Source organism: Thalassophryne amazonica, unplaced genomic scaffold, assembly GCF_902500255.1.
Source record: "Thalassophryne amazonica unplaced genomic scaffold, fThaAma1.1, whole genome shotgun sequence".
Taxonomy (NCBI): domain Eukaryota; kingdom Metazoa; phylum Chordata; class Actinopteri; order Batrachoidiformes; family Batrachoididae; genus Thalassophryne; species Thalassophryne amazonica.
In genome coordinates this window covers 373,427-386,603 of record NW_022986236.1, presented here as the reverse complement: position 1 = coordinate 386,603, position 13,177 = coordinate 373,427, and the positions used below count along the sequence as shown (strand labels likewise).

Here is a 13,177-nt window from a genome sequence, read left to right as displayed (position 1 = left end):
GTGTACCACACTCCTGGATCATGAGGTGCTTAGAACTCTACAACATCAATGAGGAAATAAGATCTTTCCTGAGAGCACAAATGAATAAGTGGAACACCACCATCACCCTCAATCACACAGAGGGACAATAACAATCCCAGACGTACGAGTTCAGAGAGGGATACTTCAGGGAGACAGCCTTTCGCCTCTCTTATTCTGCTTAATCATGGACCCGCTCAGCAAGATCCTGAAGGAGCAAGACATTGGATATGACTTAAGTAAAGACAAAGGAAAGGAAAACCAAAAACTTATGAACCATCTGTTGTTCATGGACGATTTGAAAATCTACGCCAACACAAAAAACGGACTCACTCAGCTCGTGGAAACTGCCCATAAGTTCTCAAAAGACATTGCATGGAATTGGACTGGATAAATGCTCAAAATGCACAATGACAAAAGGAAAAAAGACAAAAACCGAAAACATACAATTGGATGAAGGGAGCTACATTGAAGATCTGGCTGCAGACTCCACATACAAATACTTGGGAATTGAACAAAGTAATTCAATTGAGCACAAGAAAATGAGAACAAGAACAACAAAAGAATACCTAAACCGCTTAAAAAAGATCTGCAAAACACAGCTGACACCAAAAAATAAGATCACAGCCATAAACCAGTTTGCAATACCAGTGGTGACCTATGGGTTTGGAATAGTGAACTGGCCACAATGTGAGCTTAATAAATTGGACACAAAAACCAGGAAAATGCTCACCCTCCACAAAATCACATACAGAAATCAGTGCATGGACAGAATATATCTTCCTCGCAGAGAAGGCGGTATGGGTCTCACTGAAATCAACCAGGCCTACAGAGCATCGATAATAAGTATTGGACAGTACTTAAAGAGCTCTGAAGAAGAAATCGTAAAAACGGTCACACAACACCATGAGGCCATAACTGAACGGACCTCAATCACTAAACTGGCAAAAAACTTTGACAGAGAACTTCTACAAGAGAGAAAAAAGCAACAGTCTCATGCCTGCAACAAAACTTGCAAGACAAACCAGAAAACAATACAGCAAAAGAGAAGGAAAACATCGAGTGGAAAGATGGAAACAGCACAAAAGAGCCAAGAAGAACTCGAAAAGGAATACATCGACAAAGTTGGATCAATGCAGTGGCTAAAAAATGGAAAACGTGGTTTTGATGGAGAAAGAATTCTGATTGGAGCACAAGATCAGGGACTTCTAACAAATGGCTTCAAAAAATGGCAGGGATCTCACAGAATGATAAATGCCGATTCTGTCATACAGCTGTTGAGAGTGTAAACCATCTAACTTCAGCATGCCAGATCCTCATGGCAGATGGGCATTATACATCCAGACAAAAAAAGATCTGTCAATATCTCCACTGGAAGATCTGCAAGGAACTGGAGATGGAAGTCAAAGAACATGTCTGGGAGCACGAGCCAACACCAGTCTCATCCAACGGAAAAGTAACGATCTTCTACGACAAAGAGATCCCAGCAGGAAGACACATTGAAGGAGGTGCAATCAAACCTGATATTGTCATCTGGAACAAGCAAGAGAAAACAGCCAAAATCATTGATGTGACAGTCCCCAATGATTACGGCCTGAATCGAGCTGAAAGGGGAAAGATCTCGAAATACCAAGACCTGAAAAATGACCTAAGAACAACATGGTCATTGAAAGACATCGATATCATCCCAGTTGTGGTGGGAGCAACAGGCCTGATGAAGAAGAACCTGAAGAAATACCTTGAGGCAATCCCTGGTCACCCAAGTGCACATGAGGTGCAGTTGTCTGCGATTAAGGGAATGATCACCATCTTGAAGAGAGCCCTCGGATACAATGCCAGATCTGGTTAAGATAACTATAGAGCCTAGGGTGCAACTTTAGACCCCAGGTTGGGGCCCATTGCATTCTACTAAAAGACATCAAAGATAAATGAAAAACCAAAAGGCAAAAAGTATTTGTCTGTTCTGAGTGTGGTCAAAGATTTGGACAAAAGAGCACTCTCAAAAGACACATGATCATTCATACAGGACAGAAAGCATTTGTCTGTTCTGTTTGTGATCAAAGATTTCGACGAAAGAGCCACCTGAACAGACACATGGTAATTCATACAGGGGTTGGAGTTCCTACTGGACACAAGCCTCGAGTGTCCTCGGTCCCACTGTGAAGGGGTTTGCCAGGAGAGATCTTGGTATGAGGATGTTTCAAAAGAAACAAACCCCAGCTAAAACCTCCACAAAGCGCCTAGGCACCAGGGCGTATGAAGAAAATGGTGCAGCTTCTCCCAGTGCTGTGGGGAGACATCTCCTCTGTAGCAGTACTCAGCTGGGTCATCCACCAGATCAGCAGTGTCATCCACCAGATAGTTCTGATCCTGGACCCCAGCAACAACACCATCAAAGGGCTAAAAGAATCCAGTGAAACTGCATCATTGTAAATTGGTCCATTGGGGAGAAGAAAAAGATCTCTCACTGCTTCCCCTACTCAAACTTAAGAAGTGGGGCAGGAGATCAAAGGCAGTATTTGAGGAGATTGGTCACCATCTTGAAGAGAGCCCTCGGATACAAAGCCAGTAATGTTAAGGGTGCAGCTTTAGACCCCGGGTCTGGGGCCCACTGCAGTCTTGTAGAAAGAAATTCAAGGCAAATGAAAAAAAAAGGCAAAAAGCATTTGTCTGTTCTGAGTGTGGCCAAAGATTTGGCCAGAAGAGCTACCTGAAAAAACACATGACAATTCATACAGGGAACGATCACCATCTTGAAGAGAGCCTTCGGATACAATGCCAGATCTGGTTAGGATAACTATAGCGCCTAGGGTGCAACTTTAGACCCCAGGTTTGGGGCCAATTGCATTCTACTAAAAAGACATCAAAGATAAATGAAAAACCAAAAGGCAAAAAGTATTTGTCTGTTCTCAGTGCGGTCAAAGATTTGGACAAAAGTCCACTCTCAAAAGACACATGATCATTCATACAGGACAGAAAGCATTTGTCTGTTCTGTTTGTGATCAAAGATTTTGACGAAAGAGCCACCTGAACAGACACATGGTAATTCATACAGGGGTTGGAGTTCCTACTGGACACAAGCCTCGAGTGTCCTCGGTCCCACTGTGAAGGGGTTTGCCAGGAGAGATCTTGGTATGAGGATGTTTCAAAAGAAACAAACCCCAGCTAAAACCTCCACAAAGCGCCTAGGCACCAGGGCGTATGAAGAAAATTGTGCAGCTTCTCCCAGTGCTGTGGGGAGACATCTCCTCTGTAGCAGTACTCAGCTGGGTCATCCACCAGATCATCAGTGTCATCCACCAGATAGTTTTGATCCTGGACCCCAGCAACAACACCATCAAAGGGCTAAAAGAATCCAGTGAAACTGCATCATTGTAAATTGGTCCATTGGGGAGAAGAAAAAGATCTCTCACTGCTTCCCCTACTCAAACTTGAGAAGCGGGGCAGGAGATCAAAGGCAGTATTTGAGGAGATTGGTCACCATCTTGAAGAGAGCCCTCGGATACAAAGCCAGTAATGTTAAGGGTGCAGATTTAGACCCCGGGTCTGGGGCCCACTGCACTCTTGTAGAAAGAAATTCAAGGCAAATGAAAAAAAAAGGCAAAAAGCATTTGTCTGTTCTGAGTGTGGCCAAAGATTTGGCCAGAAGAGCTACCTGAAAAAACACATGACAATTCATACAGGGAACGATCACCATCTTGAAGAGAGCCCTCGGATACAATGCCAGATCTGGTTAGGATAACTATAGCGCCCAGGGTGCAACTTTAGACCCCAGGTTTGGGGCCCATTGCATTGTACTAAAAAGACATCAAAGATAAATGAAAAACCAAAAGGCAAAAAGTATTTGTCTGTTCTCAGTGCGGTCAAAGATTTGGACAAAAGAGCACTCTGAACAGACACATGATAATTCATACATGACAGAAAGCATTTGTCTGTTCTGTTTGTGGTCAAAGATTTCAACGAAAGAGCTACCTGAACACACACATGATAATGAACAGTTCACCAGCTCATCTACAAAATAATATACAGGTGCACACAGACCCAGAACAGCAGGAACTAGAAGAGGAATTGGCAAATAAGATTGAAGAAACAAGAAAAATGGACATGAAAGAGCGCCCAAAGCTGACTAAACTAAAGGAGAATAAAAAATTAAAAAAATATCCTTCAAAAAGTTAACATAGGACTGACCAAACTGGTCGCAAAATGAGCCACATTGACAGAGTTAAACGCTGTAAATTATGGAGCGGCATGGCACATACAAAGTAAATTAGCCCCACAGGATTTGGAGAGTAACGGCACCACAAATAAGAAAAAGAATACCATGCCACGATGGAAAAAGACATTACAACAAAAAATCAGCCACCTAAGAGCAGAGATCTCCCAAATGGCCACATTTTTGGGAAACAAGAACCACAAAAAGAATCTTCTTAAAAAAGTAAATCGCATTAAAAGAAAATACAATGTTGAAGACAAACAGCTAGGTGGAAGGTTGGCTGAACATCGCGCCTTAGTAAAAGCTTTCGCAGCACAAATTAGGAACAAAGACAAGAAAATACAAGCAAAACAGATAAACTATTTGCAAAAAATCCCAGACTAGTGTACAGAAAGCTGGCAAACGACACAATAGAAGTACAACAGCCACCTGAGAGAGAGGAAATTGAAAAATTCTGGAGACCACTCTTTGAAGACCCAAAACAACACCAAGCGGCTGAGTGGATTGAAAAAATACAACAGAAAAACAAAGACAAATAACAAATGCCAGCAACTGTAATCAATGAAGAGGAAATCAGAAAGAAAATGAGTGAATACAGTAACTTCAAGGCACCTGGCATCGACAAAATCCCAAATTTTTGGCTGAAAAGACTGACAGCATTACACCAACATTATGCTGTGGCATTCACAAAAATATTGAACGGAGAAGAGAACACACCAGACTGGCTAACGACAGGGAACACAAGCCTAATTCCAAAGATCAAGGAAACACAGCTTCCCAACAAGTACAGACCCATCTGCTGCCTAACAACAACGTACAAATGGCTGACAGGAATCATAGCTGATGCTATTTATGAACATCTGGACACTGGTAGCTACCTGGAAAATGAACAGAAAGGCTGTTCCAGAAGAAGATTAGGAACTAAAGACCAGTTACTGGCAGACAAAGTTATCCTGGAGGACTGCAAAACAAGGCAGAGGAACCTCAGCATGGCTTGGATTGACGACAAAAAGGCATTTGACAGTGTATCACACTCCTGGATCTTGAGGTGCTTAGAACTCTACAACATCAATGAGGAAATAAGATCTTTCCTGAGAGCACAAATGAACAAGTGGAACACCACCATCACCCTCAATAACACAGAGGGACAAATAACAATCCCAGATGTACGAGTTCAGAGAGGGATACTTCAGGGAGACAGCCTTTCGCCTCTCTTATTCTGCTTAATCATGGACCCACTCAGCAAAACCCTGAAGGAGCATGACATCGGATATGACTTAAGTAAAGACAAAGGAAAGGAAAACCAAAAACTTGTGAACCATCTGCTGTTCATGGACGATTTGAAAATCTATGCCAACACAAAAAAGAGACTCACTCAGCTCGTGAAAACTGTCCATAAGTTCTCAAAAGACATTAGCATGGAATTTGGACTGGATAAATGCTCAAAATGCACAATGACAAAAGGACAAAAGACAAAAACCGAAAACATACAATTGGATGAAGGGAGCTACATTGAAGATCTGGCTGCAGACTCCACATACAAATACTTGGGAATTGAACAAAGTAATACAGTTGAACACAAGAAAATGAGAACAAAAACAACAAAAGAATACCTAAACCGCTTAAAAAAGATCTGCAAAACACAGCTGACACCAAAAAACAAGATCACAGCCATAAACCAGTTTGCAATACCAGTGGTGACCTATGGGTTTGGCATAGTGAACTGGCCACAATGTGAGCTTAACAAGTTGGACACAAAAACCAGGAAGATGCTCACCCTCCACAAAGTCACATACAGAAATCAGTGCACGGACAGAATATATCTTCCTCACAGAGAAGGCGGTATGGGTCTCACTGAAATCAACCAGGCCTACAGAGCATCGATAATAAGTATTGGACAGTACTTAAAGAGCTCTGAAGAAGAAATCGTAAAAACGGTCACACAACACCATGAGGCCATAACTGAACGGACCTCAATCACTAAACTGGCAAAAAACGTTGGCGGAGAACTTCTACAGGAGAGAAAAAGCAACAGTCTCATGCCTGCAATAAAACTTGCAAGACAGACCAGAGAACAATACAGCAAAAGAGAAGGAAAACATCGAGTGGAAAGATGGAAAAGGCAAAAAGTATTTGTTCTCAGTGCGGTCGAAGATTTGCACAAAAGAGCAACCTGCACACACACATGGTAATTCATACAGGCCAAAAAGCATTTGTCTGTTCTGAGTGTGGTAAAAGATTTGGAGTACAGAGCAACCTGAACACACACATGATAATTCATGCAGGAGAAAAAGCATTTGTCTGTTCTGACTGTGGCCAAGGTTTTGGACTAAAGAGCACGCTGAACACACACATGACTCATACAGGGAAAAAACCATTTGGGTGTTCTGAGTGTGGTCAAAGATTTGGACAAAAGAGCAACCTGAAAAAACACATAATTCATACAGGGGAAAAACCATTTGGCTGTTCTGAATGTGGTAAAAGATTTGGACTAAAGAGCACTCTGAACACACATATGATGATTCATACAGGGAAAGGTGGGTTGGAGTTCCTACTGGACATTTGCCTCAAATGTCCTCGGTCCCACTGTGAAGAGGGTTTGCGGGGAGAGATCTCTGTATGAGGACGTTCAGTGAAAACGAACCCTAGCTAAAAACTCCACAAAGCAAATATGGAAAAGTCGAAAAATGGCAAATTGTACTGGCCGGATGTCTCCCAGGATAAAAAGGTCCCCAAATCACGCCTAGGCACCAGGGTGTGTGAGGAAAGTAATGGTGCAACTTCTCTTAGTGCTGCAGGGAATGATCTCCCCTGCGAGAGCACTCAACTGGATAACCCATCAGATCAGCATAGCTCTGATCCTGGACTCCAGCAGTAACAGCCTCAAAGGCCAAAAAGAAATCTACGAAAATACACCACTGTTACTTGGACCATTGAAGAGAAGAAAACAATCTTCTACTGCTTCGCTTACTCAAGACATGAGAAGTGGGGCAGGAGAAAAAAGGCAGTATTTGAGGAGAAGATAAAAGAAGCGGATTTACCAATGGAAAAAGAGAACAAAAACATCAACTGGACAGATGGAAACAGTAAAAAAAGGGCTGGACGATTCCAAGAAGAACTCGAAAAGTAATACATTGACAAAGTTGGTTCAGTGCAGTGGCTGAAAAAATGGAGAACTTGGTTTTGATGGAGAAAGAATTCTGATTGGAGCACAAGATCAGGGACTTCTAACAAATGGCTTAAAAAAATGGCAGTGATCTCACAAAATGACAAATGCCAATTCTGTCATACAGCTGTTGAAAGTGTAAACCATCTAACATTAGCAAGCTAAATTCTTATGGCAAATGGACATTATACATCCCGACACAACAAGATCCGTCAATATCTTCACTGGAAAGTATGCAAGGAACTGGAGATGGAAGCAAAGAAAATCGTTTGGGAGCATGAGCCAGCACCAGTCTCGTCCAACAGAAAAGTAACTGTCTTCTACGACAGAGATCCCAGCAGGAAGACATATTGAAGGAGGTGCAATCAAACCCGATATTGTCATCTGGAACAAGCAAGAGAAAACAGCCAAAATCATCGATGTGACAGTCCCCAGTGACTATGGCCTGAATCGAGTTGAAAAGGGAAAGATCACGAAATACCAAGACCTGTAAAATGACCTACTAACAACATAGTCATTGAATGATATTGATATCATCCCAGGTGTGGTGGGACAACAGGACTGATGAAGAAGAACCTGAAGAAATACCTTGAGGCTGTCCCCAGTCACCCAAGTGCACATGAGGTGCAGTTGTCTGCAATTAAGGGAAGGATCACCATCTTGAAGAGAGCCCTCGCATGCAATACCAGCTCTGGTTAGGGTAACTATAGAGCCTAGGGTGCAACTTTAGACCCCTGGTCTGAGGCCCACTGCATTCTAGTAAAAAGAAATCAAAGATAAATGAAAAAACAAAGGCAAAAACCATTTGTATGTTTTGAATGTGATTACAGATGTGGACAAAATAATTATTCATTGGACTTCCTACTGGACACAAGCCTCGAGTGTCCTCGGTCCCACTGTGAAGGGGTTTGCCAGGACAGATCTTGGTATGAGGATGTTTCAAAAGAAACAAACCCCAGCTAAAACCTCCACAAAGCGCCTAGGCACCAGGGCGTATGAAGAAAATGGTGCAACTTCTCCCAGTGCTGCGGGGAGACATCTCTTCTGTAGCAGCACTCAGCTGGGTCATCCACCAGATCAGCGGTGTCATCCACCAGATAGTTCTGATCCTGGACCCCAGCAACAACACCATCAAAGGGCTAAAAGAATCCAGTGAAACTGCATCATTGTAAATTGGTCCATTGGGGAGAAGAAAAAGATCTCTCACTGCTTCCCCTACTCAAACTTGAGAAGTGGGGCAGGAGATCAAAGGCAATATTTGAGGAGAGGAAAGGTCACCATCTTGAAGAGAGCCCTCGGATACAAAGTCAGTAATGTTAAGGGTGCAGCTTTAGACCCCGTGTCTGGGGCCCACTGCAGTCTAGTAGAAGGAAATTCAAGGCAAATGAAAAAAAAAAAGACAAAAATAGAAATACAGAAATATTTTGTGATTTGAGAGGCAATCGATGGGTAGTTTTGCAGTTGTGGTAGGTTTTTTCGTTTCCGTTGGTAACTCTGCTTCTTTTATCTGCTGCCTTTTTCTTTCTTCCTGCCCCACTTCTCATGCCTTGAGTAAGTGAAGCAAGATCTTTTTCTTCTCCTCATTGATCCAATTTACATTGACGTAGTTTTGTTGATTTCATTTGGCCCTTTGATGCTGTTGTTGCTGGAGTCCAGGATCAGACCTATGCTGATCTGGTAGATTGTGCAGCTGAGTGCTGCCACAGGAGAGATTATTCCCCACAGCACTGGGAGAAGTTGAACCATTGCTCCTTTTTTTTTCATAATTAAAGACAGGGGACCGATCAGAGTGCAGCAGCAGCACTTCTAAGTCTGACATGCTGCTGTGTGTACGTCATTTTGTTTGACAATAATAATAATATTATTGTCATTATTACTAACTATTATGGTGGGAATTATTATTATTATTATAGATATTCATCACTAATATATGACATCAATTACATAATAATAAAAAAGGAATGTTGGTCACACTCGGTAGTGGTAATAATGTATGGGTGTTTGGGGGTGGGATTAAATAAGCTCGTCTTCTTCCCACCCCTTTTCGGGCTAAATGCGCGTGTATGTATGTTTGTACGTATGTATTTCCTGTTCCTTTCAACCCAATGTGGGTAAATGTAAATGTGAAAGAAATGCTTATTTTGTAAAGCTCGAAATATATAATCAATCAATCAATGTATGTGTATATATATGTATATATGTATATATATGTATGTGTGTATGTGTATATGTGTGTACGTATATGTATGTGTATATATGTACGTGTGTGTATATGTGGGTGTATGTATATATATGTGTACTATATATATATATATACACTCAACAAAAATATAAACGCAACACTTTTGGTTTTGCTCCCATTTTGTATGAGATGAACTCAAAGATCTAAAACGTTTTCCACATACACAATATCAACATTTCCCTCAAATATTGTTCACAAACCAGTCTAAATCTGTGATAGTGAGCACTTCTCCTTTGCTGAGATAATCCATCCCACCTCACAGGTGTGCCATATCAAGATGCTGATTAGACACCATGATTAGTGCACAGGTGTGCCTTAGACTGCCCACAATAAAAGGCCACTTTGAAAGGTGCAGTTTTGTTTTATTGGGGGGATACCAGTCAGTATCTGGTGTGACCACCATTTGCCTCATGCAGTGCAACACATCTCCTTCACATAGAGTTGATAAGGTTGTCAGTTGTGGAATGTTGGTCCACTCCTCTTCAATGGCTGTGCGAAGTTGCTGGATATTGACAGGAACTGGTACACGCTGTCATATACGCAGGTCCAGAGCATCCCAAACATGCTCAATGGGTGACATGTCCAGTGAGTATGCCGGCCATGCAAGAACTGGGACATTTTCAGCTTCCAAGAATTGTGTACAGATCCTTGCAACATGGGGCCGTGCATTATCCTGCTGCAACATGAGGTGATGTTATTGGATGTATGGCACAACAATGGGCCTCAGGATCTCGTCACGGTATCTCTGTGCATTAAAATGCCATCAATAAAATGCACCTGTGTTCTTCGTCCATAACAGACGCCTGCCCATACCATAACCCCACCGCCACCATGGGCCACTCGATCCACAACATTGACATCAGAAAACCGCTCACTCACACGACGCCACACACGCTGTCTGCCATCTGCCCTGGACAGTGTGAACCGGGATTCATCTGTGAAGCGAACACCTCTCCAACGTGCCAAACGCCAGCGAATGTGAGCATTTGCCCACTCAAGTCGGTTACGAAGACGAACTGGAGTCAGGTCGAGACCCCGATGAGGACGACGAGCATGCAGATGAGCTTCCCTGAGACGGTTTCTGACAGTTTGCGCAGAAATTCTTTGGTTATGCAAACAGATTGTTTCAGCAGCTGTCCGAGTGGCTGGTCTCAGACGATCTTGGAGGTGAACATGCTGGATGTGGAGGTCCTGGGCTGGTGTGGTTACACGTGGTCTGCGGTTGTGAGGCTGGTTGGATGTACTGCCAACTTCTCTGAAACGCCTTTGGAGACGGCTTATGGTAGAGAAATGAACATTCAATACACGAGCAACAGCTCTGGTTGACATTCCTGCTGTCAGCATGCCAATTGCACGCTCCCTCAAATCTTGCAACATCTGTGGCATTGTGCTGTGTGATAAAACTGCACCTTTCAGAGTGGCCTTTTATTGTGGACAGTCTAAGGCACACCTGTGCACTAATCATGGTGTCTAATCAGCATCTTGATATGGCACACCTGTGAGGTGGGATGGATTATCTCAGCAAAGGAGAAGTGCTCACTATCACAGATTTAGACTGGTTTGTGAACAATATTTGAGGGAAATGGTGATATTGTGTATGTGGAAAAAGTTTTAGATCTTTGAGTTCATCTCATACAAAATGGGAGCAAAACCAAAAGTGTTGCGTTTATATTTTTGTTGAGTGTATATATATATATATATATGTGTGTGTGTGTGTGTGTGTGTGTGTGTGTGTAGTTATATGTATATATTTATTTATGTGTTAGTAGGTATGTATATAGGTATATATGTGAGTGTGTATATGTGTGTGTATAAATGTGTGTGTATATATATATATATGTGTGTGTTAATGTATATATGTACGTATATAGGTATATATGGCACGGCCCAAGCAGAGGGTCACCCCCTAAGAGCCTGGTCTGCTTGAGGTTTCTTCCTAAGAGGGAGTTTTTCCTCACCACAGTTGCCTAGTCCTTGCTCTGGGGGTCAGCAAGGTTGGTCCTTATTTGAGTGGAGTGACTTGGGCCAAGTTTGTTGTGATTTGGCGCTTTATATATATACATAATATACTTATACGTGAATTGAAGTGTAATTGAATATTGAAGTGTATGTCTGTGTGTTGATATGTAGTGTGTTGTGAATTTGTTTATGATGTTATGACTGTTTATAATTGTTGGACTTGTGCTAGCAGGGGTGGGCGTTGATAAGCTTTGCTTCTGCCCACACCCTTTCGGACTCACAGGCTTTTATATAACATTCATGTTATTTGTATGTTTCTGTTCTTTCAGATTTGTGTGTGTGTGCCGAATAAATCCATTCATTCATTCATTCATAATGTAGCACTGAAGCTGATCCAAATCTAGTCCACCTTAACTGTCTACCTGTCTGCCTTATAACAACAGCACGGGGGTCCATCATGACGATGTGAAGCTCAGCTATGAATTATGACGTCAAGTGAAATGTCTGAGTAGGATTTCCCAGTCATGAGTCATTTTCAACCACTTATCCGGGATCAGGTTGCAGCAGCAACAGCTCCACTAGGGGACCCCAAATATCCCTTTTACCGAGCCACATTAACCACCTCTGACTGGGGAATCCCGAGGCGTCCCCAGGCCAGTGTGAAGATATAATCTCTCTACCTAATTCTGGGTCTTCCACTGGGTCTCCTCCCAGCTGGATGTGTCTGGAACACCTCCTTAGGGAGGCACCCAGGAGGCACTCTACTTAAGTTATTTACTTCTATTTATCTACTTAAAATCTATTTAAGCATAAAAATTCAAAAAGAAAAAATAATATAGCACCTTCAATTGCACCACAGACTAAAACAGTTAAATGTGGTCTATTAAACATTAGGTCTCTCTCTTCTAAGTCCCTGTTGGTAAATGATATAATAATTGATCAACGTATTGATTTATTCTGCCTAACAGAAACCTGGTTACAGCAGGATGAATATGTTAGTTTAAATGAGTCAACACCCCCGAGTCACACTAACTGCCAGAATGCTCGTAGCACGGGCCGGGGCGGAGGATTAGCAGCAATCTTCCATTCCAGCTTATTAATTAATCAAAAACCCAGACAGAGCTTTAATTCATTTGAAAGCTTGTCTCTTAGTCTTGTCCATCCAAATTGGAAGTCCCAAAAACCAGTTTTATTTGTTATTATCTATCGTCCACCTGGTCGTTACTGTGAGTTTCTCTGTGAATTTTCAGACCTTTTGTCTGACTTAGTGCTTAGCTCAGATAAGATAATTATAGTGGGCGATTTTAATATCCACACAGATGCTGAGAATGACAGCCTCAGCACTGCATTTGGTCTATTATTGGACTCTATCGGCTTTGCTCAAAAAGTAAATGAGTCCACCCACCACTTTAATCATATCTTAGATCTTGTTCTGACTTATGGTATGGAAATAGAAGATTTAACAGTATTCCCTGAAAACTCCCTTCTGTCTGATCATTTTTTAATAACATTTACATTTACCCTGATGTACTACCCTGCAGTGGGGAATAAGTTTCATTACACTAGAAGTCTTTCAGAA

The 13,177-nt window shown here is 42.1% G+C and overlaps 1 long non-coding RNA gene across 1 annotated transcript; it reads left to right on the top strand.

Annotated features, from left to right (window-relative positions):
* The first annotated feature begins 1,938 nt into the window (after positions 1 to 1,938).
* LOC117505664 lies at positions 1,939 to 6,723 on the top strand. The gene is made up of 3 exons (XR_004559202.1): positions 1,939 to 2,130; positions 6,255 to 6,265; positions 6,362 to 6,723. It is a non-coding gene; the product is annotated as an uncharacterized LOC117505664 (long non-coding RNA).
* Positions 6,724 to 13,177: the final 6,454 nt, after the last annotated feature.